The sequence below is a fragment of the Micromesistius poutassou genome (genome assembly GCF_964030765.1).
Source record: "Micromesistius poutassou genome assembly, chromosome: 20".
In the NCBI taxonomy this organism is placed as follows: domain Eukaryota; kingdom Metazoa; phylum Chordata; class Actinopteri; order Gadiformes; family Gadidae; genus Micromesistius; species Micromesistius poutassou.
Window position 1 is genome coordinate 2,113,501 of NC_140290.1, and position 27,012 is coordinate 2,140,512.

Here is a 27,012-nt window from a genome sequence, read left to right on the forward strand (position 1 = left end):
TAAATTAATGAATACAACATTGTCCAAAGTGTGGAAAATACATACTCCTCGTTGCATTTCAGCAATGACCTGTCCTGTTGTATTTGCCTCAAGATATATTCCAATATGTCTTATTACCAATGAAAGCAGGGTTGCGGGTTGATGGCAACTAAGACCAAAGACAAAAACTAGCCAAAACCAAAGACAAATACTATTCACTAGCCTGCCAAGAGTATTTCCTGGTGTGAGGGAATAATATGGGAGTCCCTCAGCATTTCAAGAAAGGTCGGGACAAACCATGGACACAAAGGACTGTGCACAACGTTGAGCATAGAGCTGAGGGCTCGTCCGGGATTTGAACCCGGGACCTCTCGCACCCAAAGCGAGAATCATACCCCTAGACCAACGAGCCACATCTAAAAGGATTGATATGTCAATTTCTGAAATTGGTCAAATGATGAGCAGGGGCGCAAGCGTTTGAGAAAAATTGAAGACGTACAAAAGGTCTCATTTTGTTTATCTTTCACCCCCACTAACCGAATTGGGAGTGAATTATGCAAATGAGAATCAATGCTAGATCATAAGCAGTAGTCGAAGTTGAATAGGTGACTAACCTTAATGTGCGTCTAAGGAGTCTGAGTGTACGTTGTGATCAGTAAGATGCCTGTGAAGCGTTTGAGTAGTGTAATTATCTGGTGTACTCTAGCAAAACTGTCAAGACAGACGAAAGCTACTCGGAATACTGCTGTTTTGGGAAGACCGTATTATCGCCAAGGCTCCACCGAGATTTGAACTCGGATCACTGGATTCAAAGTCCAGAGTGCTGACCATTACACCATGGAACCTTCTGCAACTGCTCTGAATGAAAGCAGGTTTGCGTGTTGATGGCAACTAAGACCCAAGGACAAAATTATTCACTAGCCTGCCAAGAAAACGGCAAGGTTTAATGGATTTCAATGAGAGTCCTGATGAAATGCAAGAAATGTACGGTGAATCCTTCAAGCCTGCGCACAACATTGAGCAAGAAACTGAGGGCTCGTCCGGGATTTGAACCCGGGACCTCTCGCACCCTAAGCGAGAATCATACCCCTAGACCAACGAGCCACAAAATCTTGAGAGATGTCCCGTGATATAGTGTTTCAGAGTTGTCCAAGGCGCTGGATGTGGGCTCCAGTTCAAGGAGGCATTGTTTCAAATCCTTGCAAGGGCAGTCAACCATTTGCATTGAAGCATCATTTTGAAAGGCCATTAAGAGAGGGGAGTCTATGTGGTAGTGTGGCCGAGCGGTCCAAGGCGCTGGATTTAGGCTCCAGTCTCTTAGGAGGAGTGGGTTCGAATCTCACCACTGCCAGTCTACGACCTGTATTTGATGAGCATTTTGAAATGCATTTCTCAAATGGCAATACCGTGGACTCACAATGTTTCTCTTAAATGCTTAGAATCCCCTCGAGAAAAAGACAACATTCCTTGAAGACGTACACAAGGTCTCATCTCGTTTATCTCTCATTCCCGCCTACCCAATTGGGAGTGAATTATGCAAATGAGAATCAATGCTAGATGATAAGCAGTAGTCAAAGTTGAATAGGTGACTAACCATAATGTGCTCCTAAGGAGTCCAAGTGTACGTTGTGAGCAGGAAGGTCCCTGTATAGCGTTTCGGGTAGTGGGACATTCTAGAGTGTTAGATGTCGTCGAAAGATACACAGAATACCGTCTGTTTGGGAAGAATGTAAGATCTACAAGGCTCCACCGAGATATGAACTCGGTCCACTGAATTCAAAGTCCAGAGTGCTGACCATTACACCATTCAACCTGCGGTGACATAAATTAATGAATACAACATTGTCCAAAGTGTGGAAAATACATACTCCTCGTTGCATTTCAGCAATGACCTGTCCTGTTGTATTTGCCTCAAGATATATTCCAATATGTCTTATTACCAATGAAAGCAGGGTTGCGGGTTGATGGCAACTAAGACCAAAGACAAAAACTAGCCAAAACCAAAGACAAATACTATTCACTAGCCTGCCAAGAGTATTTCCTGGTGTAAGGGAATAATATGGGAGTCCCTCAGCATTTCAAGAAAGGTCGGGACAAACCATGGACACAAAGGACTGTGCACAACGTTGAGCATAGAGCTGAGGGCTCGTCCGGGATTTGAACCCGGGACCTCTCGCACCCAAAGCGAGAATCATACCCCTAGACCAACGAGCCACTTCTAAAAGGATTGATATGTCAATTTCTGAAATTGGTCAAATGATGAGCAGGGGCGCAAGCGTTTGAGAAAAATTGAAGACGTACAAAAGGTCTCATTTTGTTTATCTTTCACCCCCACTAACCGAATTGGGAGTGAATTATGCAAATGAGAATCAATGCTAGATCATAAGCAGTAGTCGAAGTTGAATAGGTGACTAACCTTAATGTGCGTCTAAGGAGTCTGAGTGTACGTTGTGATCAGTAAGATGCCTGTGAAGCGTTTGAGTAGTGTAACATTGCAGAGTGTAATTATCTGGTGTACTCTAGCAAAACTGTCAAGACAGACGAAAGCTACTCGGAATACTGCTGTTTTGGGAAGACCGTATTATCGCCAAGGCTCCACCGAGATTTGAACTCGGATCACTGGATTCAAAGTCCAGAGCGCTGACCATTACACCATGGAACCTTCTGCAACTGCTCTGAATGAAAGCAGGTTTGCGGGTTGATGGCAACTAAGACCCAAGGAAAAAATTATTCACTAGCCTGCCAAGAAAACGGCAAGTTTTAATGGATTTCAATGAGAGTCCTGATGAAATGCAAGAAACGTACGGTGAATCCTTCAAGCCTGCGCACAACATTGAGCAAGAAACTGAGGGCTCGTCCGGGATTTGAACCCGGGACCTCTCGCACCCTAAGCGAGAATCATACCCCTAGACCAACGAGCCACAAAATCTTGAGAGATGTCCCGTGATATAGTGTTTCAGAGTTGTCCAAGGCGCTGGATGTGGGCTCCAGTTCAAGGAGGCATTGTTTCAAATCCTTGCAAGGGCAGTCAACCATTTGCATTGAAGCATCATTTTGAAAGGCCATTAAGAGAGGGTCGTCTATGTGGTAGTGTGGCCGAGCGGTCCAAGGCGCTGGATTTAGGCTCCAGTCTCTTAGGAGGCGTGGGTTCGAATCCCACCACTGCCAGTCTACAACCTGTATTTGATGAGCAATTTGAAATGCATTTCTCAAATGGCAATACCGTGGACTCACAATGTTTCTCTTAAATGCTTAGAATCCCCTCGAGAAAAAGACAACATTCCTTGAAGACGTACACAAGGTCTCATCTCGTTTATCTCTCATTCCCGCCTACCCAATTGGGAGTGAATTATGCAAATGAGAATCAATGCTCGATGATAAGCAGTAGTCAAAGTTGAATAGGTGACTAACCATAATGTGCTCCTAAGGAGTCCAAGTGTACGTTGTGAGCAGGAAGGTCCCTGTATAGCGTTTCGGGTAGTGGGACATTCTAGAGTGTTAGATGTCGTCGAAAGATACGCAGAATACCGTCTGTTTGGGAAGAATGTAAGATCTACAAGGCTCCACCGAGATATGAACTCGGTCCACTGAATTCAAAGTCCAGAGTGCTGACCATTACACCATTCAACCTGCGGTGACATAAATTAATGAATACAACATTGTCCAAAGTGTGGAAAATACATACTCCTCGTTGCATTTCAGCAATGACCTGTCCTGTTGTATTTGCCTCAAGATATATTCCAATATGTCTTATTACCAATGAAAGCAGGGTTGCGGGTTGATGGCAACTAAGACCAAAGACAAAAACTAGCCAAAACCAAAGACAAATACTATTCACTAGCCTGCCAAGAGTATTTCCTGGTGTAAGGGAATAATATGGGAGTCCCTCAGCATTTCAAGAAAGGTCAGGACAAACCATGGACACAAAGGACTGTGCACAACATTGAGCATAGAGCTGAGGGCTCGTCCGGGATTTGAACCCGGGACCACTCGCACCCAAAGCGAGAATCATACCCCTAGACCAACGAGCCACATCAAAAAGGATTGATATGTCAATTTCTGAAATTGGTCAAATGATGAGCAGGGGCGCAAGCGTTTGAGAAAAATTGAAGACGTACAAAAGGTCTCATTTTGTTTATCTTTCACCCCCACTAACCGAATTGGGAGTGAATTATGCAAATGAGAATCAATGCTAGATCATAAGCAGTAGTCGAAGTTGAATAGGTGACTAACCTTAATGTGCGTCTAAGGAGTCTGAGTGTACGTTGTGATCAGTAAGATGCCTGTGAAGCGTTTGAGTAGTGTAACATTGCAGAGTGTAATTATCTGGTGTACTCTAGCAAAACTGTCAAGACAGACGAAAGCTACTCGGAATACTGCTGTTTTGGGAAGACCGTATTATCGCCAAGGCTCCACCGAGATTTGAACTCGGATCACTGGATTCAAAGTCCAGAGTGCTGACCATTACACCATGGAACCTTCTGCAACTGCACTGAATGAAAGCAGGTTTGCGGGTTGATGGCAACTAAGACCCAAGGACAAAATTATTCACTAGCCTGCCAAGAAAACGGCAAGGTTTAATGGATTTCAATGAGAGTCCTGATGAAATGCAAGAAACGTACGGTGAATCCTTCAAGCCTGCGCACAACATTGAGCAAGAAACTGAGGGCTCGTCCGGGATTTGAACCCGGGACCTCTCGCACCCTAAGCGAGAATCATACCCCTAGACCAACGAGCCACAAAATCTTGAGAGATGTCCCGTGATATAGTGTTGCAGAGTTGTCCAAGGCGCTGGATGTGGGCTCCAGTTCAAGGAGGCATTGTTTCAAATCCTTGCAAGGGCAGTCAACCATTTGCATTGAAGCATCATTTTGAAAGGCCATTAAGAGAGGGGAGTCTATGTGCTAGTGTGGCCGAGCGGTCCAAGGCGCTGGATTTAGGCTCCAGTCTCTTAGGAGGAGTGGGTTCGAATCTCACCACTGCCAGTCTACAACCTGTATTTGATGAGCATTTTGAAATGCATTTCTCAAATGGCAATACCGTGGACTCACAATGTTTCTCTTAAATGCTTAGAATCCCCTCGAGAAAAAGACAACATTCCTTGAAGACGTACACAAGGTCTCATCTCGTTTATCTCTCATTCCCGCCTACCCAATTGGGAGTGAATTATGCAAATGAGAATCAATGCTAGATGATAAGCAGTAGTCAAAGTTGAATAGGTGACTAACCATAATGTGCTCCTAAGGAGTCCAAGTGTACGTTGTGAGCAGGAAGGTCCCTGTATAGCGTTTCGGGTAGTGGGACATTCTAGAGTGTTAGATGTCGTCGAAAGATACGCAGAATACCGTCTGTTTGGGAAGAATGTAAGATCTACAAGGCTCCACCGAGATATGAACTCGGTCCACTGAATTCAAAGTCCAGAGTGCTGACCATTACACCATTCAACCTGCGGTGACATAAATTAATGAATACAACATTGTCCAAAGTGTGGAAAATACATACTCCTCGTTGCATTTCAGCAATGACCTGTCCTGTTGTATTTGCCTCAAGATATATTCCAATATGTCTTATTACCAATGAAAGCAGGGTTGCGGGTTGATGGCAACTAAGACCAAAGACAAAAACTAGCCAAAACCATAGACAAATACTAGCCTGCCAAGAGTATTTCCTGGTGTAAGGGAATAATATGGGAGTCCCTCAGCATTTCAAGAAAGGTCGGGACAAACCATGGACACAAAGGACTGTGCACAATGTTGAGCATAGAGCTGAGGGCTCGTCCGGGATTTGAACCCGGGACCTCTCGCACCCAAAGCGAGAATCATACCCCTAGACCAACGAGCCACATCTAAAAGGATTGATATGTCAATTTCTGAAATTGGTCAAATTATGAGCAGGGGCGCAAGCGTTTGAGAAAAATTGAAGACGTACAAAAGGTCTCATTTTGTTTATCTTTCACCCCCACTAACCGAATTGGGAGTGAATTATGCAAATGAGAATCAATGCTAGATCATAAGCAGTAGTCGAAGTTGAATAGGTGACTAACCTTAATGTGCGTCTAAGGAGTCTGAGTGTACGTTGTGATCAGTAAGATGCCTGTGAAGCGTTTGAGTAGTGTAACATTGCAGAGTGTAATTATCTGGTGTACTCTAGCAAAACTGTCAAGACAGACGAAAGCTACTCGGAATACTGCTTTTTTGGGAAGACCGTATTATCGCCAAGGCTCCACCGAGATTTGAACTCGGATCACTGGATTCAAAGTCCAGAGTGCTGACCAGTACACCATGGAACCTTCTGCAACTGCACTGAATGAAAGCAGGTTTGCGGGTTGATGGCAACTAAGACCCAAGGACAAAATTATTCACTAGCCTGCCAAGAAAACGGCAAGGTTTAATGGATTTCAATGAGAGTCCTGATGAAATGCAAGAAACGTACGGTGAATCCTTCAAGCCTGCGCACAACATTGAGCAAGAAACCGAGGGCTCGTCCGGGATTTGAACCCGGGACCTCTCGCACCCTAAGCGAGAATCATACCCCTAGACCAACGAACCACAAAATCTTGAGCGATGTCCCGTGATATAGTGTTTCAGAGTTGTCCAAGGCGCTGGATGTGGGCTCCAGTTCAAGGAGGCATTGTTTCAAATCCTTGCAAGGGCAGTCAACCATTTGCATTGAAGCATCATTTTGAAAGGCCATTAAGAGAGGGCCGTATATGTGGTAGTGTGGCCGAGCGGACCAAGGCGCTGGATTTAGGCTCCAGTCTCTTAGGAGGCGTGGGTTCGAATCCCACCACTGCCAGTCTACAACCTGTATTTGATAAGCATTTTGAAATGCATTTCTCAAATGGCAATACCGTGGACTCACAATGTTTCTCTTAAATGCTTAGAATCCCCTCGAGAAAAAGACAACATTCCTTGAAGACGTACACAAGGTCTCATCTCGTTTATCTCTCATTCCCGCCTACCCAATTGGGAGTGAATTATGCAAATGAGAATCAATGCTAGATGATAAGCAGTAGTCAAAGTTGAATAGGTGACTAACCATAATGTGCTCCTAAGGAGTCCAAGTGTACGTTGTGAGCAGGAAGGTCCCTGTATAGCGTTTCGGGTAGTGGGACATTCTAGAGTGTTAGATGTCGTCGAAAGATACACAGAATACCGTCTGTTTGGGAAGAATGTAAGATCTACAAGGCTCCACCGAGATATGAACTCGGTCCACTGAATTCAAAGTCCAGAGTGCTGACCATTACACCATTCAACCTGCGGTGACATAAATTAATGAATACAACATTGTCCAAAGTGTGGAAAATACATACTCCTCGTTGCATTTCAGCAATGACCTGTCCTGTTGTATTTGCCTCAAGATATATTCCAATATGTCTTATTACCAATGAAAGTAGGGTTGCGGGTTGATGGCAACTAAGACCAAAGACAAAAACTAGCCAAAACCAAAGACAAATACTATTCACTAGCCTGCCAAGAGTATTTCCTGGTGTGAGGGAATAATATGGGAGTCCCTCAGCATTTCAAGAAAGGTCGGGACAAACCATGGACACAAAGGACTGTGCACAACGTTGAGCATAGAGCTGAGGGCTCGTCCGTGATTTGAACCCGGGACCTCTCGCACCCAAAGCGAGAATCATACCCCTAGACCAACGAGCCACATCTAAAAGGATTGATATGTCAATTTCTGAAATTGGTCAAATGATGAGCAGGGGCGCAAGCGTTTGAGAAAAATTGAAGACGTACAAAAGGTCTCATTTTGTTTATCTTTCACCCCCACTAACCGAATTGGGAGTGAATTATGCAAATGAGAATCAATGCTAGATCATAAGCAGTAGTCGAAGTTGAATAGGTGACTAACCTTAATGTGCGTCTAAGGAGTCTGAGTGTACGTTGTGATCAGTAAGATGCCTGTGAAGCGTTTGAGTAGTGTAACATTGCAGAGTGTAATTATCTGGTGTACTCTAGCAAAACTGTCAAGACAGACGAAAGCTACTCGGAATACTGCTGTTTTGGGAAGACCGTATTATCGCCAAGGCTCCACCGAGATTTGAACTCGGATCACTGGATTCAAAGTCCAGAGTGCTGACCATTACACCATGGAACCTTCTGCAACTGCACTGAATGAAAGCAGGTTTGCGGGTTGATGGCAACTAAGACCCAAGGACAAAATTATTCACTAGCCTGCCAAGAAAACGGCAAGGTTTAATGGATTTCAATGAGAGTCCTGATGAAATGCAAGAAACGTACGGTGAATCCTTCAAGCCTGCGCACAACATTGAGCAAGAAACTGAGGGCTCGTCCGGGATTTGAACCCGGGACCTCTCGCACCCTAAGCGAGAATCATACCCCTAGACCAACGAGCCACAAAATCTTGAGAGATGTCCCGTGATATAGTGTTTCAGAGTTGTCCAAGGCGCTGGATGTGGGCTCCAGTTCAAGGAGGCATTGTTTCAAATCCTTGCAAGGGCAGTCAACCATTTGCATTGAAGCATCATTTTGAAAGGCCATTAAGAGAGGGGAGTCTATGTGCTAGTGTGGACGAGCGGTCCAAGGCGCTGGATTTAGGCTCCAGTCTCTTAGGAGGAGTGGGTTCGAATCTCACCACTGCCAGTCTACGACCTGTATTTGATGAGCATTTTGAAATGCATTTCTCAAATGGCAATACCGTGGACTCACAATGTTTCTCTTAAATGCTTAGAATCCCCTCGAGAAAAAGACAACATTCCTTGAAGACGTACACAAGGTCTCATCTCGTTTATCTCTCATTCCCGCCTACCCAATTGGGAGTGAATTATGCAAATGAGAATCAATGCTAGATGATAAGCAGTAGTCAAAGTTGAATAGGTGACTAACCATAATGTGCTCCTAAGGAGTCCAAGTGTACGTTGTGAGCAGGAAGGTCCCTGTATAGCGTTTCGGGTAGTGGGACATTCTAGAGTGTTAGATGTCGTCGAAATATACGCAGAATACCGTCTGTTTGGGAAGAATGTAAGATCTACAAGGCTCCACCGAGATATGAACTCGGTCCACTGAATTCAGAGTCCAGAGTGCTGACCATTACACCATTCAACCTGCGGTGACATAAATTAATGAATACAACATTGTCCAAAGTGTGGAAAATACATACTCCTCGTTGCATTTCAGCAATGACCTGTCCTGTTGTATTTGCCTCAAGATATATTCCAATATGTCTTATTACCAATGAAAGCAGGGTTGCGGGTTGATGGCAACTAAGACCAAAGACAAAAACTAGCCAAAACCAAAGACAAATACTATTCACTAGCCTGCCAAGAGTATTTCCTGGTGTGAGGGAATAATATGGGAGTCCCTCAGCATTTCAAGAAAGGTCGGGACAAACCATGGACACAAAGGACTGTGCACAACGTTGAGCATAGAGCTGAGGGCTCGTCCTGGATTTGAACCCGGGACCTCTCGCACCCAAAGCGAGAATTATACCCCTAGACCAACGAGCCACATCTAAAAGGATTGATATGTCAATTTCTGAAATTGGTCAAATGATGAGCAGGGGCGCAAGCGTTTGAGAAAAATTGAAGACGTACAAAAGGTCTCATTTTGTTTATCTTTCACCCCCACTAACCGAATTGGGAGTGAATTATGCAAATGAGAATCAATGCTAGATCATAAGCAGTAGTCGAAGTTGAATAGGTGACTAACCTTAATGTGCGTCTAAGGAGTCTGAGTGTACGTTGTGATCAGTAAGATGCCTGTGAAGCGTTTGAGTAGTGTAACATTGCAGAGTGTAATTATCTGGTGTACTCTAGCAAAACTGTCAAGACAGACGAAAGCTACTCGGAATACTGCTGTTTTGGGAAGACCGTATTATCGCCAAGGCTCCACCGAGATTTGAACTCGGATCACTGGATTCAAAGTCCAGAGTGCTGACCATTACACCATGGAACCTTCTGCAACTGCTCTGAATGAAAGCAGGTTTGCGTGTTGATGGCAACTAAGACCCAAGGACAAAATTATTCACTAGCCTGCCAAGAAAACGGCAAGGTTTAATGGATTTCAATGAGAGTCCTGATGAAATGCAAGAAATGTACGGTGAATCCTTCAAGCCTGCGCACAACATTGAGCAAGAAACTGAGGGCTCGTCCGGGATTTGAACCCGGGACCTCTCGCACCCTAAGCGAGAATCATACCCCTAGACCAACGAGCCACAAAATCTTGAGAGATGTCCCGTGATATAGTGTTTCAGAGTTGTCCAAGGCGCTGGATGTGGGCTCCAGTTCAAGGAGGCATTGTTTCAAATCCTTGCAAGGGCAGTCAACCATTTGCATTGAAGCATCATTTTGAAAGGCCATTAAGAGAGGGGAGTCTATGTGGTAGTGTGGCCGAGCGGTCCAAGGCGCTGGATTTAGGCTCCAGTCTCTTAGGAGGAGTGGGTTCGAATCTCACCACTGCCAGTCTACGACCTGTATTTGATGAGCATTTTGAAATGCATTTCTCAAATGGCAATACCGTGGACTCACAATGTTTCTCTTAAATGCTTAGAATCCCCTCGAGAAAAAGACAACATTCCTTGAAGACGTACACAAGGTCTCATCTCGTTTATCTCTCATTCCCGCCTACCCAATTGGGAGTGAATTATGCAAATGAGAATCAATGCTAGATGATAAGCAGTAGTCAAAGTTGAATAGGTGACTAACCATAATGTGCTCCTAAGGAGTCCAAGTGTACGTTGTGAGCAGGAAGGTCCCTGTATAGCGTTTCGGGTAGTGGGACATTCTAGAGTGTTAGATGTCGTCGAAAGATACACAGAATACCGTCTGTTTGGGAAGAATGTAAGATCTACAAGGCTCCACCGAGATATGAACTCGGTCCACTGAATTCAAAGTCCAGAGTGCTGACCATTACACCATTCAACCTGCGGTGACATAAATTAATGAATACAACATTGTCCAAAGTGTGGAAAATACATACTCCTCGTTGCATTTCAGCAATGACCTGTCCTGTTGTATTTGCCTCAAGATATATTCCAATATGTCTTATTACCAATGAAAGCAGGGTTGCGGGTTGATGGCAACTAAGACCAAAGACAAAAACTAGCCAAAACCAAAGACAAATACTATTCACTAGCCTGCCAAGAGTATTTCCTGGTGTAAGGGAATAATATGGGAGTCCCTCAGCATTTCAAGAAAGGTCGGGACAAACCATGGACACAAAGGACTGTGCACAACGTTGAGCATAGAGCTGAGGGCTCGTCCGGGATTTGAACCCGGGACCTCTCGCACCCAAAGCGAGAATCATACCCCTAGACCAACGAGCCACATCTAAAAGGATTGATATGTCAATTTCTGAAATTGGTCAAATGATGAGCAGGGGCGCAAGCGTTTGAGAAAAATTGAAGACGTACAAAAGGTCTCATTTTGTTTATCTTTCACCCCCACTAACCGAATTGGGAGTGAATTATGCAAATGAGAATCAATGCTAGATCATAAGCAGTAGTCGAAGTTGAATAGGTGACTAACCTTAATGTGCGTCTAAGGAGTCTGAGTGTACGTTGTGATCAGTAAGATGCCTGTGAAGCGTTTGAGTAGTGTAACATTGCAGAGTGTAATTATCTGGTGTACTCTAGCAAAACTGTCAAGACAGACGAAAGCTACTCGGAATACTGCTGTTTTGGGAAGACCGTATTATCGCCAAGGCTCCACCGAGATTTGAACTCGGATCACTGGATTCAAAGTCCAGAGCGCTGACCATTACACCATGGAACCTTCTGCAACTGCTCTGAATGAAAGCAGGTTTGCGGGTTGATGGCAACTAAGACCCAAGGAAAAAATTATTCACTAGCCTGCCAAGAAAACGGCAAGTTTTAATGGATTTCAATGAGAGTCCTGATGAAATGCAAGAAACGTACGGTGAATCCTTCAAGCCTGCGCACAACATTGAGCAAGAAACTGAGGGCTCGTCCGGGATTTGAACCCGGGACCTCTCGCACCCTAAGCGAGAATCATACCCCTAGACCAACGAGCCACAAAATCTTGAGAGATGTCCCGTGATATAGTGTTTCAGAGTTGTCCAAGGCGCTGGATGTGGGCTCCAGTTCAAGGAGGCATTGTTTCAAATCCTTGCAAGGGCAGTCAACCATTTGCATTGAAGCATCATTTTGAAAGGCCATTAAGAGAGGGTCGTCTATGTGGTAGTGTGGCCGAGCGGTCCAAGGCGCTGGATTTAGGCTCCAGTCTCTTAGGAGGCGTGGGTTCGAATCCCACCACTGCCAGTCTACAACCTGTATTTGATGAGCAATTTGAAATGCATTTCTCAAATGGCAATACCGTGGACTCACAATGTTTCTCTTAAATGCTTAGAATCCCCTCGAGAAAAAGACAACATTCCTTGAAGACGTACACAAGGTCTCATCTCGTTTATCTCTCATTCCCGCCTACCCAATTGGGAGTGAATTATGCAAATGAGAATCAATGCTCGATGATAAGCAGTAGTCAAAGTTGAATAGGTGACTAACCATAATGTGCTCCTAAGGAGTCCAAGTGTACGTTGTGAGCAGGAAGGTCCCTGTATAGCGTTTCGGGTAGTGGGACATTCTAGAGTGTTAGATGTCGTCGAAAGATACGCAGAATACCGTCTGTTTGGGAAGAATGTAAGATCTACAAGGCTCCACCGAGATATGAACTCGGTCCACTGAATTCAAAGTCCAGAGTGCTGACCATTACACCATTCAACCTGCGGTGACATAAATTAATGAATACAACATTGTCCAAAGTGTGGAAAATACATACTCCTCGTTGCATTTCAGCAATGACCTGTCCTGTTGTATTTGCCTCAAGATATATTCCAATATGTCTTATTACCAATGAAAGCAGGGTTGCGGGTTGATGGCAACTAAGACCAAAGACAAAAACTAGCCAAAACCAAAGACAAATACTATTCACTAGCCTGCCAAGAGTATTTCCTGGTGTAAGGGAATAATATGGGAGTCCCTCAGCATTTCAAGAAAGGTCAGGACAAACCATGGACACAAAGGACTGTGCACAACATTGAGCATAGAGCTGAGGGCTCGTCCGGGATTTGAACCCGGGACCACTCGCACCCAAAGCGAGAATCATACCCCTAGACCAACGAGCCACATCAAAAAGGATTGATATGTCAATTTCTGAAATTGGTCAAATGATGAGCAGGGGCGCAAGCGTTTGAGAAAAATTGAAGACGTACAAAAGGTCTCATTTTGTTTATCTTTCACCCCCACTAACCGAATTGGGAGTGAATTATGCAAATGAGAATCAATGCTAGATCATAAGCAGTAGTCGAAGTTGAATAGGTGACTAACCTTAATGTGCGTCTAAGGAGTCTGAGTGTACGTTGTGATCAGTAAGATGCCTGTGAAGCGTTTGAGTAGTGTAACATTGCAGAGTGTAATTATCTGGTGTACTCTAGCAAAACTGTCAAGACAGACGAAAGCTACTCGGAATACTGCTGTTTTGGGAAGACCGTATTATCGCCAAGGCTCCACCGAGATTTGAACTCGGATCACTGGATTCAAAGTCCAGAGTGCTGACCATTACACCATGGAACCTTCTGCAACTGCACTGAATGAAAGCAGGTTTGCGGGTTGATGGCAACTAAGACCCAAGGACAAAATTATTCACTAGCCTGCCAAGAAAACGGCAAGGTTTAATGGATTTCAATGAGAGTCCTGATGAAATGCAAGAAACGTACGGTGAATCCTTCAAGCCTGCGCACAACATTGAGCAAGAAACTGAGGGCTCGTCCGGGATTTGAACCCGGGACCTCTCGCACCCTAAGCGAGAATCATACCCCTAGACCAACGAGCCACAAAATCTTGAGAGATGTCCTGTGATATAGTGTTGCAGAGTTGTCCAAGGCGCTGGATGTGGGCTCCAGTTCAAGGAGGCATTGTTTCAAATCCTTGCAAGGGCAGTCAACCATTTGCATTGAAGCATCATTTTGAAAGGCCATTAAGAGAGGGGAGTCTATGTGCTAGTGTGGCCGAGCGGTCCAAGGCGCTGGATTTAGGCTCCAGTCTCTTAGGAGGAGTGGGTTCGAATCTCACCACTGCCAGTCTACAACCTGTATTTGATGAGCATTTTGAAATGCATTTCTCAAATGGCAATACCGTGGACTCACAATGTTTCTCTTAAATGCTTAGAATCCCCTCGAGAAAAAGACAACATTCCTTGAAGACGTACACAAGGTCTCATCTCGTTTATCTCTCATTCCCGCCTACCCAATTGGGAGTGAATTATGCAAATGAGAATCAATGCTAGATGATAAGCAGTAGTCAAAGTTGAATAGGTGACTAACCATAATGTGCTCCTAAGGAGTCCAAGTGTACGTTGTGAGCAGGAAGGTCCCTGTATAGCGTTTCGGGTAGTGGGACATTCTAGAGTGTTAGATGTCGTCGAAAGATACGCAGAATACCGTCTGTTTGGGAAGAATGTAAGATCTACAAGGCTCCACCGAGATATGAACTCGGTCCACTGAATTCAAAGTCCAGAGTGCTGACCATTACACCATTCAACCTGCGGTGACATAAATTAATGAATACAACATTGTCCAAAGTGTGGAAAATACATACTCCTCGTTGCATTTCAGCAATGACCTGTCCTGTTGTATTTGCCTCAAGATATATTCCAATATGTCTTATTACCAATGAAAGCAGGGTTGCGGGTTGATGGCAACTAAGACCAAAGACAAAAACTAGCCAAAACCATAGACAAATACTAGCCTGCCAAGAGTATTTCCTGGTGTAAGGGAATAATATGGGAGTCCCTCAGCATTTCAAGAAAGGTCGGGACAAACCATGGACACAAAGGACTGTGCACAATGTTGAGCATAGAGCTGAGGGCTCGTCCGGGATTTGAACCCGGGACCTCTCGCACCCAAAGCGAGAATCATACCCCTAGACCAACGAGCCACATCTAAAAGGATTGATATGTCAATTTCTGAAATTGGTCAAATTATGAGCAGGGGCGCAAGCGTTTGAGAAAAATTGAAGACGTACAAAAGGTCTCATTTTGTTTATCTTTCACCCCCACTAACCGAATTGGGAGTGAATTATGCAAATGAGAATCAATGCTAGATCATAAGCAGTAGTCGAAGTTGAATAGGTGACTAACCTTAATGTGCGTCTAAGGAGTCTGAGTGTACGTTGTGATCAGTAAGATGCCTGTGAAGCGTTTGAGTAGTGTAACATTGCAGAGTGTAATTATCTGGTGTACTCTAGCAAAACTGTCAAGACAGACGAAAGCTACTCGGAATACTGCTTTTTTGGGAAGACCGTATTATCGCCAAGGCTCCACCGAGATTTGAACTCGGATCACTGGATTCAAAGTCCAGAGTGCTGACCAGTACACCAAGGAACCTTCTGCAACTGCACTGAATGAAAGCAGGTTTGCGGGTTGATGGCAACTAAGACCCAAGGACAAAATTATTCACTAGCCTGCCAAGAAAACGGCAAGGTTTAATGGATTTCAATGAGAGTCCTGATGAAATGCAAGAAACGTACGGTGAATCCTTCAAGCCTGCGCACAACATTGAGCAAGAAACCGAGGGCTCGTCCGGGATTTGAACCCGGGACCTCTCGCACCCTAAGCGAGAATCATACCCCTAGACCAACGAACCACAAAATCTTGAGCGATGTCCCGTGATATAGTGTTTCAGAGTTGTCCAAGGCGCTGGATGTGGGCTCCAGTTCAAGGAGGCATTGTTTCAAATCCTTGCAAGGGCAGTCAACCATTTGCATTGAAGCATCATTTTGAAAGGCCATTAAGAGAGGGCCGTATATGTGGTAGTGTGGCCGAGCGGACCAAGGCGCTGGATTTAGGCTCCAGTCTCTTAGGAGGCGTGGGTTCGAATCCCACCACTGCCAGTCTACAACCTGTATTTGATAAGCATTTTGAAATGCATTTCTCAAATGGCAATACCGTGGACTCACAATGTTTCTCTTAAATGCTTAGAATCCCCTCGAGAAAAAGACAACATTCCTTGAAGACGTACACAAGGTCTCATCTCGTTTATCTCTCATTCCCGCCTACCCAATTGGGAGTGAATTATGCAAATGAGAATCAATGCTAGATGATAAGCAGTAGTCAAAGTTGAATAGGTGACTAACCATAATGTGCTCCTAAGGAGTCCAAGTGTACGTTGTGAGCAGGAAGGTCCCTGTATAGCGTTTCGGGTAGTGGGACATTCTAGAGTGTTAGATGTCGTCGAAAGATACACAGAATACCGTCTGTTTGGGAAGAATGTAAGATCTACAAGGCTCCACCGAGATATGAACTCGGTCCACTGAATTCAAAGTCCAGAGTGCTGACCATTACACCATTCAACCTGCGGTGACATAAATTAATGAATACAACATTGTCCAAAGTGTGGAAAATACATACTCCTCGTTGCATTTCAGCAATGACCTGTCCTGTTGTATTTGCCTCAAGATATATTCCAATATGTCTTATTACCAATGAAAGTAGGGTTGCGGGTTGATGGCAACTAAGACCAAAGACAAAAACTAGCCAAAACCAAAGACAAATACTATTCACTAGCCTGCCAAGAGTATTTCCTGGTGTGAGGGAATAATATGGGAGTCCCTCAGCATTTCAAGAAAGGTCGGGACAAACCATGGACACAAAGGACACAAAGGACTGTGCACAACGTTGAGCATAGAGCTGAGGGCTCGTCCGGGATTTGAACCCGGGACCTCTCGCACCCAAAGCGAGAATCATACCCCTAGACCAACGAGCCACATCTAAAAGGATTGATATGTCAATTTCTGAAATTGGTCAAATGATGAGCAGGGGCGCAAGCGTTTGAGAAAAATTGAAGACGTACAAAAGGTCTCATTTTGTTTATCTTTCACCCCCACTAACCGAATTGGGAGTGAATTATGCAAATGAGAATCAATGCTAGATCATAAGCAGTAGTCGAAGTTGAATAGGTGACTAACCTTAATGTGCGTCTAAGGAGTCTGAGTGTACGTTGTGATCAGTAAGATGCCTGTGAAGCGTTTGAGTAGTGTAACATTGCAGAGTGTAATTATCTGGTGTACTCTAGCAAAACTGTCAAGACAGACGAAAGCTACTCGGAATACTGCTGTTTTGGGAAGACCGTATTATCGCCAAGGCTCCACCGAGATTTGAACTCGGATCACTGGATTCAAAGTCCAGAGTGCTGACCATTACACCATGGAACCTTCTGCAACTGCACTGAATGAAAGCAGGTTTGCGGGTTGATGGCAACTAAGACCCAAGGACAAAATTATTCACTAGCCTGCCAAGAAAACGGCAAGGTTTAATGGATTTCAATGAGAGTCCTGATGAAATGCAAGAAACGTACGGTGAATCCTTCAAGCCTGCGCACAACATTGAGCAAGAAACTGAGGGCTCGTCCGGGATTTGAACCCGGGACCTCTCGCACCCTAAGCGAGAATCATACCCCTAGACCAACGAGCCACAAAATATTGAGAGATGTCCCGTGATATAGTGTTTCAGAGTTGTCCAAGGCGCTGGATGTGGGCTCCAGTTCAAGGAGGCATTGTTTCAAATCCTTGCAAGGGCAGTCAACCATTTGCATTGAAGCATCATTTTGAAAGGCCATTAAGAGAGGGGAGTCTATGTGCTAGTGTGGACGAGCGGTCCAAGGCGCTGGATTTAGGCTCCAGTCTCTTAGGAGGAGTGGGTTCGAATCTCACCACTGCCAGTCTACGACCTGTATTTGATGAGCATTTTGAAATGCATTTCTCAAATGGCAATACCGTGGACTCACAATGTTTCTCTTAAATGCTTAGAATCCCCTCGAGAAAAAGACAACATTCCTTGAAGACGTACACAAGGTCTCATCTCGTTTATCTCTCATTCCCGCCTACCCAATTGGGAGTGAATTATGCAAATGAGAATCAATGCTAGATGATAAGCAGTAGTCAAAGTTGAATAGGTGACTAACCATAATGTGCTCCTAAGGAGTCCAAGTGTACGTTGTGAGCAGGAAGGTCCCTGTATAGCGTTTCGGGTAGTGGGACATTCTAGAGTGTTAGATGTCGTCGAAATATACGCAGAATACCGTCTGTTTGGGAAGAATGTAAGATCTACAAGGCTCCACCGAGATATGAACTCGGTCCACTGAATTCAGAGTCCAGAGTGCTGACCATTACACCATTCAACCTGCGGTGACATAAATTAATGAATACAACATTGTCCAAAGTGTGGAAAATACATACTCCTCGTTGCATTTCAGCAATGACCTGTCCTGTTGTATTTGCCTCAAGATATATTCCAATATGTCTTATTACCAATGAAAGCAGGGTTGCGGGTTGATGGCAACTAAGACCAAAGACAAAAACTAGCCAAAACCAAAGACAAATACTATTCACTAGCCTGCCAAGAGTATTTCCTGGTGTGAGGGAATAATATGGGAGTCCCTCAGCATTTCAAGAAAGGTCGGGACAAACCATGGACACAAAGGACTGTGCACAACGTTGAGCATAGAGCTGAGGGCTCGTCCGGGATTTGAACCCGGGACCTCTCGCACCCAAAGCGAGAATCATACCCCTAGACCAACGAGCCACATCTAAAAGGATTGATATGTCAATTTCTGAAATTGGTCAAATGATGAGCAGGGGCGCAAGCGTTTGAGAAAAATTGAAGACGTACAAAAGGTCTCATTTTGTTTATCTTTCACCCCCACTAACCGAATTGGGAGTGAATTATGCAAATGAGAATCAATGCTAGATCATAAGCAGTAGTCGAAGTTGAATAGGTGACTAACCTTAATGTGCGTCTAAGGAGTCTGAGTGTACGTTGTGATCAGTAAGATGCCTGTGAAGCGTTTGAGTAGTGTAACATTGCAGAGTGTAATTATCTGGTGTACTCTAGCAAAACTGTCAAGACAGACGAAAGCTACTCGGAATACTGCTGTTTTGGGTAGACCGTATTATCGCCAAGGCTCCACCGAGATTTGAACTCGGATCACTGGATTCAAAGTCCAGAGTGCTGACCATTACACCATGGAACCTTCTGCAACTGCACTGAATGAAAGCAGGTTTGCGGGTTGATGGCAACTAAGACCCAAGGACAAAATTATTCACTAGCCTGCCAAGAAAACGGCAAGGTTTAATGGATTTCAATGAGAGTCCTGATGAAATGCAAGAAACGTACGGTGAATCCTTCAAGCCTGCGCACAACATTGAGCAAGAAACTGAGGGCTCGTCCGTGATTTGAACCCGGGACCTCTCGCACCCTAAGCGAGAATCATACCCCTAGACCAACGAGCCACAAAATCTTGAGAGATGTCCCGTGATATAGTGTTGCAGAGTTGTCCAAGGCGCTGGATGTGGGCTCCAGTTCAAGGAGGCATTGTTTCAAATCCTTGCAAGGGCAGTCAACCATTTGCATTGAAGCATCATTTTGAAAGGCCATTAAGAGAGGGGAGTCTATGTGCTAGTGTGGCCGAGCGGTCCAAGGCGCTGGATTTAGGCTCCAGTCTCTGAGGAGGAGTGGGTTCGAATCTCACCACTGCCAGTCTACAACCTGTATTTGATGAGCATTTTGAAATGCATTTCTCAAATGGCAATACCGTGGACTCACAATGTTTCTCTTAAATGCTTAGAATCCCCTCGAGAAAAAGACAACATTCCTTGAAGACGTACACAAGGTCTCATCTCGTTTATCTCTCATTCCCGCCTACCCAATTGGGAGTGAATTATGCAAATGAGAATCAATGCTAGATGATAAGCAGTAGTCAAAGTTGAATAGGTGACTAACCATAATGTGCTCCTAAGGAGTCCAAGTGTACGTTGTGAGCAGGAAGGTCCCTGTATAGCGTTTCGGGTAGTGGGACATTCTAGAGTGTTAGATGTCGTCGAAATATACGCAGAATACCGTCTGTTTGGGAAGAATGTAAGATCTACAAGGCTCCACCGAGATATGAACTCGGTCCACTGAATTCAGAGTCCAGAGTGCTGACCATTACACCATTCAACCTGCGGTGACATAAATTAATGAATACAACATTGTCCAAAGTGTGGAAAATACATACTCCTCGTTGCATTTCAGCAATGACCTGTCCTGTTGTATTTGCCTCAAGATATATTCCAATATGTCTTATTACCAATGAAAGCAGGGTTGCGGGTTGATGGCAACTAAGACCAAAGACAAAAACTAGCCAAAACCAAAGACAAATACTATTCACTAGCCTGCCAAGAGTATTTCCTGGTGTGAGGGAATAATATGGGAGTCCCTCAGCATTTCAAGAAAGGTCGGGACAAACCATGGACACAAAGGACTGTGCACAACGTTGAGCATAGAGCTGAGGGCTCGTCCGGGATTTGAACCCGGGACCTCTCGCACCCAAAGCGAGAATCATACCCCTAGACCAACGAGCCACATCTAAAAGGATTGATATGTCAATTTCTGAAATTGGTCAAATGATGAGCAGGGGCGCAAGCGTTTGAGAAAAATTGAAGACGTACAAAAGGTCTCATTTTGTTTATCTTTCACCCCCACTAACCGAATTGGGAGTGAATTATGCAAATGAGAATCAATGCTAGATCATAAGCAGTAGTCGAAGTTGAATAGGTGACTAACCTTAATGTGCGTCTAAGGAGTCTGAGTGTACGTTGTGATCAGTAAGATGCCTGTGAAGCGTTTGAGTAGTGTAACATTGCAGAGTGTAATTATCTGGTGTACTCTAGCAAAACTGTCAAGACAGACGAAAGCTACTCGGAATACTGCTGTTTTGGGAAGACCGTATTATCGCCAAGGCTCCACCGAGATTTGAACTCGGATCACTGGATTCAAAGTCCAGAGTGCTGACCATTACACCATGGAACCTTCTGCAACTGCACTGAATGAAAGCAGGTTTGCGGGTTGATGGCAACTAAGACCCAAGGACAAAATTATTCACTAGCCTGCCAAGAAAACGGCAAGGTTTAATGGATTTCAATGAGAGTCCTGATGAAATGCAAGAAACGTACGGTGAATCCTTCAAGCCTGCGCACAACATTGAGCAAGAAACTGAGGGCTCGTCCGGGATTTGAACCCGGGACCTCTCGCACCCTAAGCGAGAATCATACCCCTAGACCAACGAGCCACAAAATCTTGAGAGATGTCCCGTGATATAGTGTTGCAGAGTTGTCCAAGGCGCTGGATGTGGGCTCCAGTTCAAGGAGGCATTGTTTCAAATCCTTGCAAGGGCAGTCAACCATTTGCATTGAAGCATCATTTTGAAAGGCCATTAAGAGAGGGGAGTCTATGTGCTAGTGTGGCCGAGCGGTCCAAGGCGCTGGATTTAGGCTCCAGTCTCTTAGGAGGAGTGGGTTCGAATCTCACCACTGCCAGTCTACAACCTGTATTTGATGAGCATTTTGAAATGCATTTCTCAAATGGCAATACCGTGGACTCACAATGTTTCTCTTAAATGCTTAGAATCCCCTCGAGAAAAAGACAACATTCCTTGAAGACGTACACAAGGTCTCATCTCGTTTATCTCTCATTCCCGCCTACCCAATTGGGAGTGAATTATGCAAATGAGAATCAATGCTAGATGATAAGCAGTAGTCAAAGTTGAATAGGTGACTAACCATAATGTGCTCCTAAGGAGTCCAAGTGTACGTTGTGAGCAGGAAGGTCCCTGTATAGCGTTTCGGGTAGTGGGACATTCTAGAGTGTTAGATGTCGTCGAAAGATACGCAGAATACCGTCTGTTTGGGAAGAATGTAAGATCTACAAGGCTCCACCGAGATATGAACTCGGTCCACTGAATTCAAAGTCCAGAGTGCTGACCATTACACCATTCAACCTGCGGTGACATAAATTAATGAATACAACATTGTCCAAAGTGTGGAAAATACATACTCCTCGTTGCATTTCAGCAATGACCTGTCCTGTTGTATTTGCCTCAAGATATATTCCAATATGTCTTATTACCAATGAAAGCAGGGTTGCGGGTTGATGGCAACTAAGACCAAAGACAAAAACTAGCCAAAACCATAGACAAATACTAGCCTGCCAAGAGTATTTCCTGGTGTAAGGGAATAATATGGGAGTCCCTCAGCATTTCAAGAAAGGTCGGGACAAACCATGGACTGTGCACAACGTTGAGCATAGAGCTGAGGGCTCGTCCGGGATTTGAACCCGGGACCTCTCGCACCCAAAGCGAGAATCATACCCCTAGACCAACGAGCCACATCTAAAAGGATTGATATGTCAATTTCTGAAATTGGTCAAATTATGAGCCGGGGCGCAAGCGTTTGAGAAAAATTGAAGACGTACAAAAGGTCTCATTTTGTTTATCTTTCACCCCCACTAACCGAATTGGGAGTGAATTATGCAAATGAGAATCAATGCTAGATCATAAGCAGTAGTCGAAGTTGAATAGGTGACTAACCTTAATGTGCGTCTAAGGAGTCTGAGTGTACGTTGTGATCAGTAAGATGCCTGTGAAGCGTTTGAGTAGTGTAACATTGCAGAGTGTAATTATCTGGTGTACTCTAGCAAAACTGTCAAGACAGACGAAAGCTACGCGGAATACTGCTGTTTTGGGAAGACCGTATTATCGCCAAGGCTCCACCGAGATTTGAACTCGGATCACTGGATTCAAAGTCCAGAGTGCTGACCATTACACCATGGAACCTTCTGCAACTGCACTGAATGAAAGCAGGTTTGCGGGTTGATGGCAACTAAGACCCAAGGACAAAATTATTCACTAGCCTGCCAAGAAAACGGCAAGGTTTAATGGATTTCAATGAGAGTCCTGATGAAATGCAAGAAACGTACGGTGAATCCTTCAAGCCTGCGCACAACATTGAGCAAGAAACTGAGGGCTCGTCCGGGATTTGAACCCGAGACCTCTCACACCCTAAGCGAGAATAATACCCCTAGACCAACGAGCCACAAAATCTTGAGAGATGTCCCGTGATATAGTGTTTCAGAGTTGTCCAAGGCGCTGGATGTGGGCTCCAGTTCAAGGAGGCATTGTTTCAAATCCTTGCAAGGGCAGTCAACCATTTGCATTGAAGCATCATTTTGAAAGGCCATTAAGAGAGGGGAGTCTATGTGCTAGTGTGGCCGAGCGGTCCAAGGCGCTGGATTTAGGCTCCAGTCTCTTAGGAGGAGTGGGTTCGAATCTCACCACTGCCAGTCTACAACCTGTATTTGATGAGCAATTTGAAATGCATTTCTCAAATGGCAATACCGTGGACTCACAATGTTTCTCTTAAATGCTTAGAATCCCCTCGAGAAAAAGACAACATTCCTTGAAGACGTACACAAGGTCTCATCTCGTTTATCTCTCATTCCTGCCTACCCAATTGGGAGTGAATTATGCAAATGAGAATCAATGCTAGATGATAAGCAGTAGTCAAAGTTGAATAGGTGACTAACCATAATGTGCTCCTAAGGAGTCCAAGTGTACGTTGTGAGCAGGAAGGTCCCTGTATAGCGTTTCGGGTAGTGGGACATTCTAGAGTGTTAGATGTCGTCGAAAGATACGCAGAATACCGTCTGTTTGGGAAGAATGTAAGATCTACAAGGCTCCACCGAGATATGAACTCGGTCCACTGAATTCAAAGTCCAGAGTGCTGACCATTACACCATTCAACCTGCGGTGACATAAATTAATGAATACAACATTGTCCAAAGTGTGGAAAATACATACTCCTCGTTGCATTTCAGCAATGACCTGTCCTGTTGTATTTGCCTCAAGATATATTCCAATATGTCTTATTACCAATGAAAGCAGGGTTGCGGGTTGATGGCAACTAAGACCAAAGACAAAAACTAGCCAAAACCATAGACAAATACTAGCCTGCCAAGAGTATTTCCTGGTGTAAGGGAATAATATGGGAGTCCCTCAGCATTTCAAGAAAGGTCGGGACAAAGCATGGACACAAAGGACTGTGCACAATGTTGAGCATAGAGCTGAGGGCTCGTCCGGGATTTGAACCCGGGACCTCTCGCACCCAATGCGAGAATCATACCCCTAGACCAACGAGCCACATCTAAAAGGATTGATATGTCAATTTCTGAAATTGGTCAAATTATGAGCAGGGGCGCAAGCGTTTGAGAAAAATTGAAGACGTACAAAAGGTCTCATTTTGTTTATCTTTCACCCCCACTAACCGAATTGGGAGTGAATTATGCAAATGAGAATCAATGCTAGATCATAAGCAGTAGTCGAAGTTGAATAGGTGACTAACCTTAATGTGCGTCTAAGGAGTCTGAGTGTACGTTGTGATCAGTAAGATGCCTGTGAAGCGTTTGAGTAGTGTAACATTGCAGAGTGTAATTATCTGGTGTACTCTAGCAAAACTGTCAAGACAGACGAAAGCTACTCGGAATACTGCTGTTTTGGGAAGACCGTATTATCGCCAAGGCTCCACCGAGATTTGAACTCGGATCACTGGATTCAAAGTCCAGAGTGCTGACTAGTACACCATGGAACCTTCTGCAACTGCACTGAATGAAAGCAGGTTTGCGGGTTGATGGCAACTAAGACCCAAGGACAAAATTATTCACTAGCCTGCCAAGAAAACGGCAAGGTTTAATGGATTTCAATGAGAGTCCTGATGAAATGCAAGAAACGTACGGTGAATCCTTCAAGCCTGCGCACAACATTGAGCAAGAAACTGAGGGCTCGTCCGGGATTTGAACCCCGGACCTCTCGCACCCTAAGCGAGAATCATACCCCTAGACCAACAAACCACAAAATCTTGAGCGATGTCCCGTGATATAGTTTTTCAGAGTTGTCCAAGGCGCTGGATGTGGGCTCCAGTTCAAGGAGGCATTGTTTCAAATCCTTGCAAGGGCAGTCAACCATTTGCATTGAAGCATCATTTTGAAAGGCCATTAAGAGAGGGCCGTCTATGTGGTAGTGTGGCCGAGCGGTCCAAGGCGCTGGATTTAGGCTCCAGTCTCTTAGGAGTCGTGGGTTCGAATCCCACCACTGCCAGTCTACAACCTGTATTTGATAAGCAATTTGAAATGCATTTCTCAAATGGCAATACCGTGGACTCACAATGTTTCTCTTAAATGCTTAGAATCCCCTCGAGAAAAAGACAACATTCCGTGAAGACGTACACAAGGTCTCATCTTGTTTATCTCTCATTCCCGCCTACCCAATTTGGAGTGAATTATGCAAATGAGAATCAATGCTAGATGATAAGCAGTAGTCAAAGTTGAATAGGTGACTAACCATAATGTGCTCCTAAGGAGTCCAAGTGTACGTTGTGAGCAGGAAGGTCCCTGTATAGCGTTTCGGGTAGTGGGACATTCTAGAGTGTTAGATGTCGTCGAAAGATACGCAGAATACCGTCTGTTTGGGAAGAATGTAAGATCTACAAGGCTCCACCGAGATATGAACTCGGTCCACTGAATTCAAAGTCCAGAGTGCTGACCATTACACCATTCAACCTGCGGTGACATAAATTAATGAATACAACATTGTCCAAAGTGTGGAAAATGCATACTCCTCGTTGCATTTCAGCAATGACCTGTCCTGTTGTATTTGCCTCAAGATATATTCCAATATGTCTTATTACCAATGAAAGCAGGGTTGCGGGTTGATGGCAACTAAGACCAAAGACAAAAACTAGCCAAAACCAAAGACAAATACTAGCCTGCCAAGAGTATTTCCTGGTGTAAGGGAATAATATGGGAGTCCCTCAGCATTTCAAGAAAGGTCGGGACAAACCATGGACACAAAGGACTGTGCACAACGTTGAGCATAGAGCTGAGGGCTCATCCGGGATTTGAACCCGGGACCTCTCGCACCCAAAGCGAGAATCATACCCCTAGACCAACGAGCCACATCTAAAAGGATTGATATGTCAATTTCTGAAATTGGTCAAATTATGAGCCGGGGCGCAAGCGTTTGAGAAAAATTGAAGACGTACAAAAGGTCTCATTTTGTTTATCTTTCACCCCCACTAACCGAATTGGGAGTGAATTATGCAAATGAGAATCAATGCTAGATCATAAGCAGTAGTCGAAGTTGAATAGGTGACTAACCTTAATGTGCGTCTAAGGAGTCTGAGTGTACGTTGTGATCAGTAAGATGCCTGTGAAGCGTTTGAGTAGTGTAACATTGCAGAGTGTAATTATCTGGTGTACTCTAGCAAAACTGTCAAGACAGACGAAAGCTACGCGGAATACTGCTGTTTTGGGAAGACCGTATTATCGCCAAGGCTCCACCGAGATTTGAACTCGGATCACTGGATTCAAAGTCGAGAGTGCTGACCATTACACCATGGAACCTTCTGCAACTGCACTGAATGAAAGCAGGTTTGCGGGTTGATGGCAACTAAGACCCAAGGACAAAATTATTCACTAGCCTGCCAAGAAAACGGCAAGGTTTAATGGATTTCAATGAGAGTCCTGATGAAATGCAAGAAACGTACGGTGAATCCTTCAAGCCTGCGCACAACATTGAGCAAGATACTGAGGGCTCGTCCGGGATTTGAACCCGTGACCTCTCGCACCCTAAGCGAGAATCATACCCCTAGACCAACGAGCCACAAAATCTTGAGAGATGTCCCGTGATATAGTGTTTCAGAGTTGTCCAAGGCGCTGGATGTGGGCTCCAGTTCAAGGAGGCATTGTTTCAAATCCTTGCAAGGGCAGTCAACCATTTGCATTGAAGCATCATTTTGAAAGGCCATTAAGAGAGGGTCGTCTATGTGGTAGTGTGGCCGAGCGGTCCAAGGCGCTGGATTTAGGCTCCAGTCTCTTAGGAGGCGTGGGTTCGAATCCCACCACTGCCAGTCTACAAACTGTATTTGATGAGCATTTTGAAATGCATTTCTCAAATGGCAATACCGTGGACTCACAATGTTTCTCTTAAATGCTTAGAATCCCCTCGAGAAAAAGACAACATTCCTTGAAGACGTACACAAGGTCTCATCTCGTTTATCTCTCATTCCCGCCTACCCAATTGGGAGTGAATTATGCAAATGAGAATCAATGCTAGATGATAAGCAGTAGTCAAAGTTGAATAGGTGACTAACCATAATGTGCTCCTAAGGAGTCCAAGTGTACGTTGT

General features: G+C 44.6%; 50 non-coding genes across 50 annotated transcripts; 8 read left to right on the plus strand and 42 right to left on the minus strand.

Annotated features, from left to right (window-relative positions):
• Nucleotides 1-319: 319 nt before the first annotated feature.
• On the minus strand, nucleotides 320-391 carry AC3HAE_036209 (transfer RNA proline (anticodon UGG)). The gene has a single exon. It is a non-coding gene; the product is annotated as a tRNA-Pro (tRNA).
• Nucleotides 392-752: 361 nt separating this feature from the next.
• AC3HAE_036210 (transfer RNA glutamine (anticodon UUG)) lies at nucleotides 753-824 on the minus strand. Its single transcript has one exon. It is a non-coding gene; the product is annotated as a tRNA-Gln (tRNA).
• A 187-nt stretch (nucleotides 825-1,011) lies between these two features.
• On the minus strand, nucleotides 1,012-1,083 carry AC3HAE_036211 (transfer RNA proline (anticodon AGG)). Its single transcript has one exon. It is a non-coding gene; the product is annotated as a tRNA-Pro (tRNA).
• Nucleotides 1,084-1,248: 165 nt separating this feature from the next.
• Nucleotides 1,249-1,330, plus strand: AC3HAE_035778 (transfer RNA leucine (anticodon UAG)). The gene has a single exon. It is a non-coding gene; the product is annotated as a tRNA-Leu (tRNA).
• A 791-nt stretch (nucleotides 1,331-2,121) lies between these two features.
• AC3HAE_036212 (transfer RNA proline (anticodon UGG)) lies at nucleotides 2,122-2,193 on the minus strand. Its single transcript has one exon. It is a non-coding gene; the product is annotated as a tRNA-Pro (tRNA).
• A 376-nt stretch (nucleotides 2,194-2,569) lies between these two features.
• On the minus strand, nucleotides 2,570-2,641 carry AC3HAE_036213 (transfer RNA glutamine (anticodon UUG)). Its single transcript has one exon. It is a non-coding gene; the product is annotated as a tRNA-Gln (tRNA).
• Nucleotides 2,642-2,828: 187 nt separating this feature from the next.
• AC3HAE_036215 (transfer RNA proline (anticodon AGG)) lies at nucleotides 2,829-2,900 on the minus strand. Its single transcript has one exon. It is a non-coding gene; the product is annotated as a tRNA-Pro (tRNA).
• A 165-nt stretch (nucleotides 2,901-3,065) lies between these two features.
• On the plus strand, nucleotides 3,066-3,147 carry AC3HAE_035790 (transfer RNA leucine (anticodon UAG)). Its single transcript has one exon. It is a non-coding gene; the product is annotated as a tRNA-Leu (tRNA).
• Nucleotides 3,148-3,938: 791 nt separating this feature from the next.
• On the minus strand, nucleotides 3,939-4,010 carry AC3HAE_036216 (transfer RNA proline (anticodon UGG)). The gene has a single exon. It is a non-coding gene; the product is annotated as a tRNA-Pro (tRNA).
• Nucleotides 4,011-4,386: 376 nt separating this feature from the next.
• Nucleotides 4,387-4,458, minus strand: AC3HAE_036217 (transfer RNA glutamine (anticodon UUG)). The gene has a single exon. It is a non-coding gene; the product is annotated as a tRNA-Gln (tRNA).
• A 187-nt stretch (nucleotides 4,459-4,645) lies between these two features.
• Nucleotides 4,646-4,717, minus strand: AC3HAE_036218 (transfer RNA proline (anticodon AGG)). The gene has a single exon. It is a non-coding gene; the product is annotated as a tRNA-Pro (tRNA).
• Nucleotides 4,718-5,748: 1,031 nt separating this feature from the next.
• AC3HAE_036219 (transfer RNA proline (anticodon UGG)) lies at nucleotides 5,749-5,820 on the minus strand. Its single transcript has one exon. It is a non-coding gene; the product is annotated as a tRNA-Pro (tRNA).
• A 376-nt stretch (nucleotides 5,821-6,196) lies between these two features.
• Nucleotides 6,197-6,268, minus strand: AC3HAE_036221 (transfer RNA glutamine (anticodon UUG)). Its single transcript has one exon. It is a non-coding gene; the product is annotated as a tRNA-Gln (tRNA).
• Nucleotides 6,269-6,455: 187 nt separating this feature from the next.
• AC3HAE_036222 (transfer RNA proline (anticodon AGG)) lies at nucleotides 6,456-6,527 on the minus strand. The gene has a single exon. It is a non-coding gene; the product is annotated as a tRNA-Pro (tRNA).
• Nucleotides 6,528-6,692: 165 nt separating this feature from the next.
• AC3HAE_035802 (transfer RNA leucine (anticodon UAG)) lies at nucleotides 6,693-6,774 on the plus strand. Its single transcript has one exon. It is a non-coding gene; the product is annotated as a tRNA-Leu (tRNA).
• A 791-nt stretch (nucleotides 6,775-7,565) lies between these two features.
• On the minus strand, nucleotides 7,566-7,637 carry AC3HAE_036223 (transfer RNA proline (anticodon UGG)). The gene has a single exon. It is a non-coding gene; the product is annotated as a tRNA-Pro (tRNA).
• Nucleotides 7,638-8,013: 376 nt separating this feature from the next.
• AC3HAE_036224 (transfer RNA glutamine (anticodon UUG)) lies at nucleotides 8,014-8,085 on the minus strand. Its single transcript has one exon. It is a non-coding gene; the product is annotated as a tRNA-Gln (tRNA).
• A 187-nt stretch (nucleotides 8,086-8,272) lies between these two features.
• On the minus strand, nucleotides 8,273-8,344 carry AC3HAE_036226 (transfer RNA proline (anticodon AGG)). Its single transcript has one exon. It is a non-coding gene; the product is annotated as a tRNA-Pro (tRNA).
• Nucleotides 8,345-9,830: 1,486 nt separating this feature from the next.
• AC3HAE_036227 (transfer RNA glutamine (anticodon UUG)) lies at nucleotides 9,831-9,902 on the minus strand. Its single transcript has one exon. It is a non-coding gene; the product is annotated as a tRNA-Gln (tRNA).
• A 187-nt stretch (nucleotides 9,903-10,089) lies between these two features.
• On the minus strand, nucleotides 10,090-10,161 carry AC3HAE_036228 (transfer RNA proline (anticodon AGG)). The gene has a single exon. It is a non-coding gene; the product is annotated as a tRNA-Pro (tRNA).
• Nucleotides 10,162-10,326: 165 nt separating this feature from the next.
• AC3HAE_035814 (transfer RNA leucine (anticodon UAG)) lies at nucleotides 10,327-10,408 on the plus strand. The gene has a single exon. It is a non-coding gene; the product is annotated as a tRNA-Leu (tRNA).
• A 791-nt stretch (nucleotides 10,409-11,199) lies between these two features.
• AC3HAE_036229 (transfer RNA proline (anticodon UGG)) lies at nucleotides 11,200-11,271 on the minus strand. The gene has a single exon. It is a non-coding gene; the product is annotated as a tRNA-Pro (tRNA).
• A 376-nt stretch (nucleotides 11,272-11,647) lies between these two features.
• Nucleotides 11,648-11,719, minus strand: AC3HAE_036230 (transfer RNA glutamine (anticodon UUG)). The gene has a single exon. It is a non-coding gene; the product is annotated as a tRNA-Gln (tRNA).
• Nucleotides 11,720-11,906: 187 nt separating this feature from the next.
• AC3HAE_036231 (transfer RNA proline (anticodon AGG)) lies at nucleotides 11,907-11,978 on the minus strand. Its single transcript has one exon. It is a non-coding gene; the product is annotated as a tRNA-Pro (tRNA).
• A 165-nt stretch (nucleotides 11,979-12,143) lies between these two features.
• Nucleotides 12,144-12,225, plus strand: AC3HAE_035826 (transfer RNA leucine (anticodon UAG)). The gene has a single exon. It is a non-coding gene; the product is annotated as a tRNA-Leu (tRNA).
• A 791-nt stretch (nucleotides 12,226-13,016) lies between these two features.
• AC3HAE_036233 (transfer RNA proline (anticodon UGG)) lies at nucleotides 13,017-13,088 on the minus strand. The gene has a single exon. It is a non-coding gene; the product is annotated as a tRNA-Pro (tRNA).
• Nucleotides 13,089-13,464: 376 nt separating this feature from the next.
• On the minus strand, nucleotides 13,465-13,536 carry AC3HAE_036234 (transfer RNA glutamine (anticodon UUG)). The gene has a single exon. It is a non-coding gene; the product is annotated as a tRNA-Gln (tRNA).
• A 187-nt stretch (nucleotides 13,537-13,723) lies between these two features.
• On the minus strand, nucleotides 13,724-13,795 carry AC3HAE_036235 (transfer RNA proline (anticodon AGG)). Its single transcript has one exon. It is a non-coding gene; the product is annotated as a tRNA-Pro (tRNA).
• Nucleotides 13,796-14,826: 1,031 nt separating this feature from the next.
• Nucleotides 14,827-14,898, minus strand: AC3HAE_036237 (transfer RNA proline (anticodon UGG)). The gene has a single exon. It is a non-coding gene; the product is annotated as a tRNA-Pro (tRNA).
• Nucleotides 14,899-15,274: 376 nt separating this feature from the next.
• AC3HAE_036238 (transfer RNA glutamine (anticodon UUG)) lies at nucleotides 15,275-15,346 on the minus strand. Its single transcript has one exon. It is a non-coding gene; the product is annotated as a tRNA-Gln (tRNA).
• Nucleotides 15,347-15,533: 187 nt separating this feature from the next.
• AC3HAE_036239 (transfer RNA proline (anticodon AGG)) lies at nucleotides 15,534-15,605 on the minus strand. Its single transcript has one exon. It is a non-coding gene; the product is annotated as a tRNA-Pro (tRNA).
• Nucleotides 15,606-15,770: 165 nt separating this feature from the next.
• Nucleotides 15,771-15,852, plus strand: AC3HAE_035840 (transfer RNA leucine (anticodon UAG)). Its single transcript has one exon. It is a non-coding gene; the product is annotated as a tRNA-Leu (tRNA).
• Nucleotides 15,853-16,652: 800 nt separating this feature from the next.
• On the minus strand, nucleotides 16,653-16,724 carry AC3HAE_036240 (transfer RNA proline (anticodon UGG)). Its single transcript has one exon. It is a non-coding gene; the product is annotated as a tRNA-Pro (tRNA).
• A 376-nt stretch (nucleotides 16,725-17,100) lies between these two features.
• AC3HAE_036241 (transfer RNA glutamine (anticodon UUG)) lies at nucleotides 17,101-17,172 on the minus strand. Its single transcript has one exon. It is a non-coding gene; the product is annotated as a tRNA-Gln (tRNA).
• A 187-nt stretch (nucleotides 17,173-17,359) lies between these two features.
• On the minus strand, nucleotides 17,360-17,431 carry AC3HAE_036242 (transfer RNA proline (anticodon AGG)). Its single transcript has one exon. It is a non-coding gene; the product is annotated as a tRNA-Pro (tRNA).
• A 1,038-nt stretch (nucleotides 17,432-18,469) lies between these two features.
• On the minus strand, nucleotides 18,470-18,541 carry AC3HAE_036243 (transfer RNA proline (anticodon UGG)). The gene has a single exon. It is a non-coding gene; the product is annotated as a tRNA-Pro (tRNA).
• A 376-nt stretch (nucleotides 18,542-18,917) lies between these two features.
• Nucleotides 18,918-18,989, minus strand: AC3HAE_036245 (transfer RNA glutamine (anticodon UUG)). The gene has a single exon. It is a non-coding gene; the product is annotated as a tRNA-Gln (tRNA).
• A 187-nt stretch (nucleotides 18,990-19,176) lies between these two features.
• On the minus strand, nucleotides 19,177-19,248 carry AC3HAE_036246 (transfer RNA proline (anticodon AGG)). Its single transcript has one exon. It is a non-coding gene; the product is annotated as a tRNA-Pro (tRNA).
• Nucleotides 19,249-20,286: 1,038 nt separating this feature from the next.
• On the minus strand, nucleotides 20,287-20,358 carry AC3HAE_036249 (transfer RNA proline (anticodon UGG)). Its single transcript has one exon. It is a non-coding gene; the product is annotated as a tRNA-Pro (tRNA).
• A 376-nt stretch (nucleotides 20,359-20,734) lies between these two features.
• AC3HAE_036250 (transfer RNA glutamine (anticodon UUG)) lies at nucleotides 20,735-20,806 on the minus strand. The gene has a single exon. It is a non-coding gene; the product is annotated as a tRNA-Gln (tRNA).
• Nucleotides 20,807-20,993: 187 nt separating this feature from the next.
• Nucleotides 20,994-21,065, minus strand: AC3HAE_036251 (transfer RNA proline (anticodon AGG)). Its single transcript has one exon. It is a non-coding gene; the product is annotated as a tRNA-Pro (tRNA).
• A 1,022-nt stretch (nucleotides 21,066-22,087) lies between these two features.
• On the minus strand, nucleotides 22,088-22,159 carry AC3HAE_036252 (transfer RNA proline (anticodon UGG)). The gene has a single exon. It is a non-coding gene; the product is annotated as a tRNA-Pro (tRNA).
• A 376-nt stretch (nucleotides 22,160-22,535) lies between these two features.
• Nucleotides 22,536-22,607, minus strand: AC3HAE_036253 (transfer RNA glutamine (anticodon UUG)). Its single transcript has one exon. It is a non-coding gene; the product is annotated as a tRNA-Gln (tRNA).
• Nucleotides 22,608-23,897: 1,290 nt separating this feature from the next.
• AC3HAE_036254 (transfer RNA proline (anticodon UGG)) lies at nucleotides 23,898-23,969 on the minus strand. The gene has a single exon. It is a non-coding gene; the product is annotated as a tRNA-Pro (tRNA).
• Nucleotides 23,970-24,345: 376 nt separating this feature from the next.
• AC3HAE_036255 (transfer RNA glutamine (anticodon UUG)) lies at nucleotides 24,346-24,417 on the minus strand. Its single transcript has one exon. It is a non-coding gene; the product is annotated as a tRNA-Gln (tRNA).
• Nucleotides 24,418-24,841: 424 nt separating this feature from the next.
• Nucleotides 24,842-24,923, plus strand: AC3HAE_035852 (transfer RNA leucine (anticodon UAG)). Its single transcript has one exon. It is a non-coding gene; the product is annotated as a tRNA-Leu (tRNA).
• Nucleotides 24,924-25,707: 784 nt separating this feature from the next.
• On the minus strand, nucleotides 25,708-25,779 carry AC3HAE_036256 (transfer RNA proline (anticodon UGG)). The gene has a single exon. It is a non-coding gene; the product is annotated as a tRNA-Pro (tRNA).
• Nucleotides 25,780-26,155: 376 nt separating this feature from the next.
• Nucleotides 26,156-26,227, minus strand: AC3HAE_036258 (transfer RNA glutamine (anticodon UUG)). The gene has a single exon. It is a non-coding gene; the product is annotated as a tRNA-Gln (tRNA).
• A 187-nt stretch (nucleotides 26,228-26,414) lies between these two features.
• Nucleotides 26,415-26,486, minus strand: AC3HAE_036260 (transfer RNA proline (anticodon AGG)). Its single transcript has one exon. It is a non-coding gene; the product is annotated as a tRNA-Pro (tRNA).
• A 165-nt stretch (nucleotides 26,487-26,651) lies between these two features.
• AC3HAE_035864 (transfer RNA leucine (anticodon UAG)) lies at nucleotides 26,652-26,733 on the plus strand. The gene has a single exon. It is a non-coding gene; the product is annotated as a tRNA-Leu (tRNA).
• The last annotated feature ends 279 nt before the right edge of the window (nucleotides 26,734-27,012 follow it).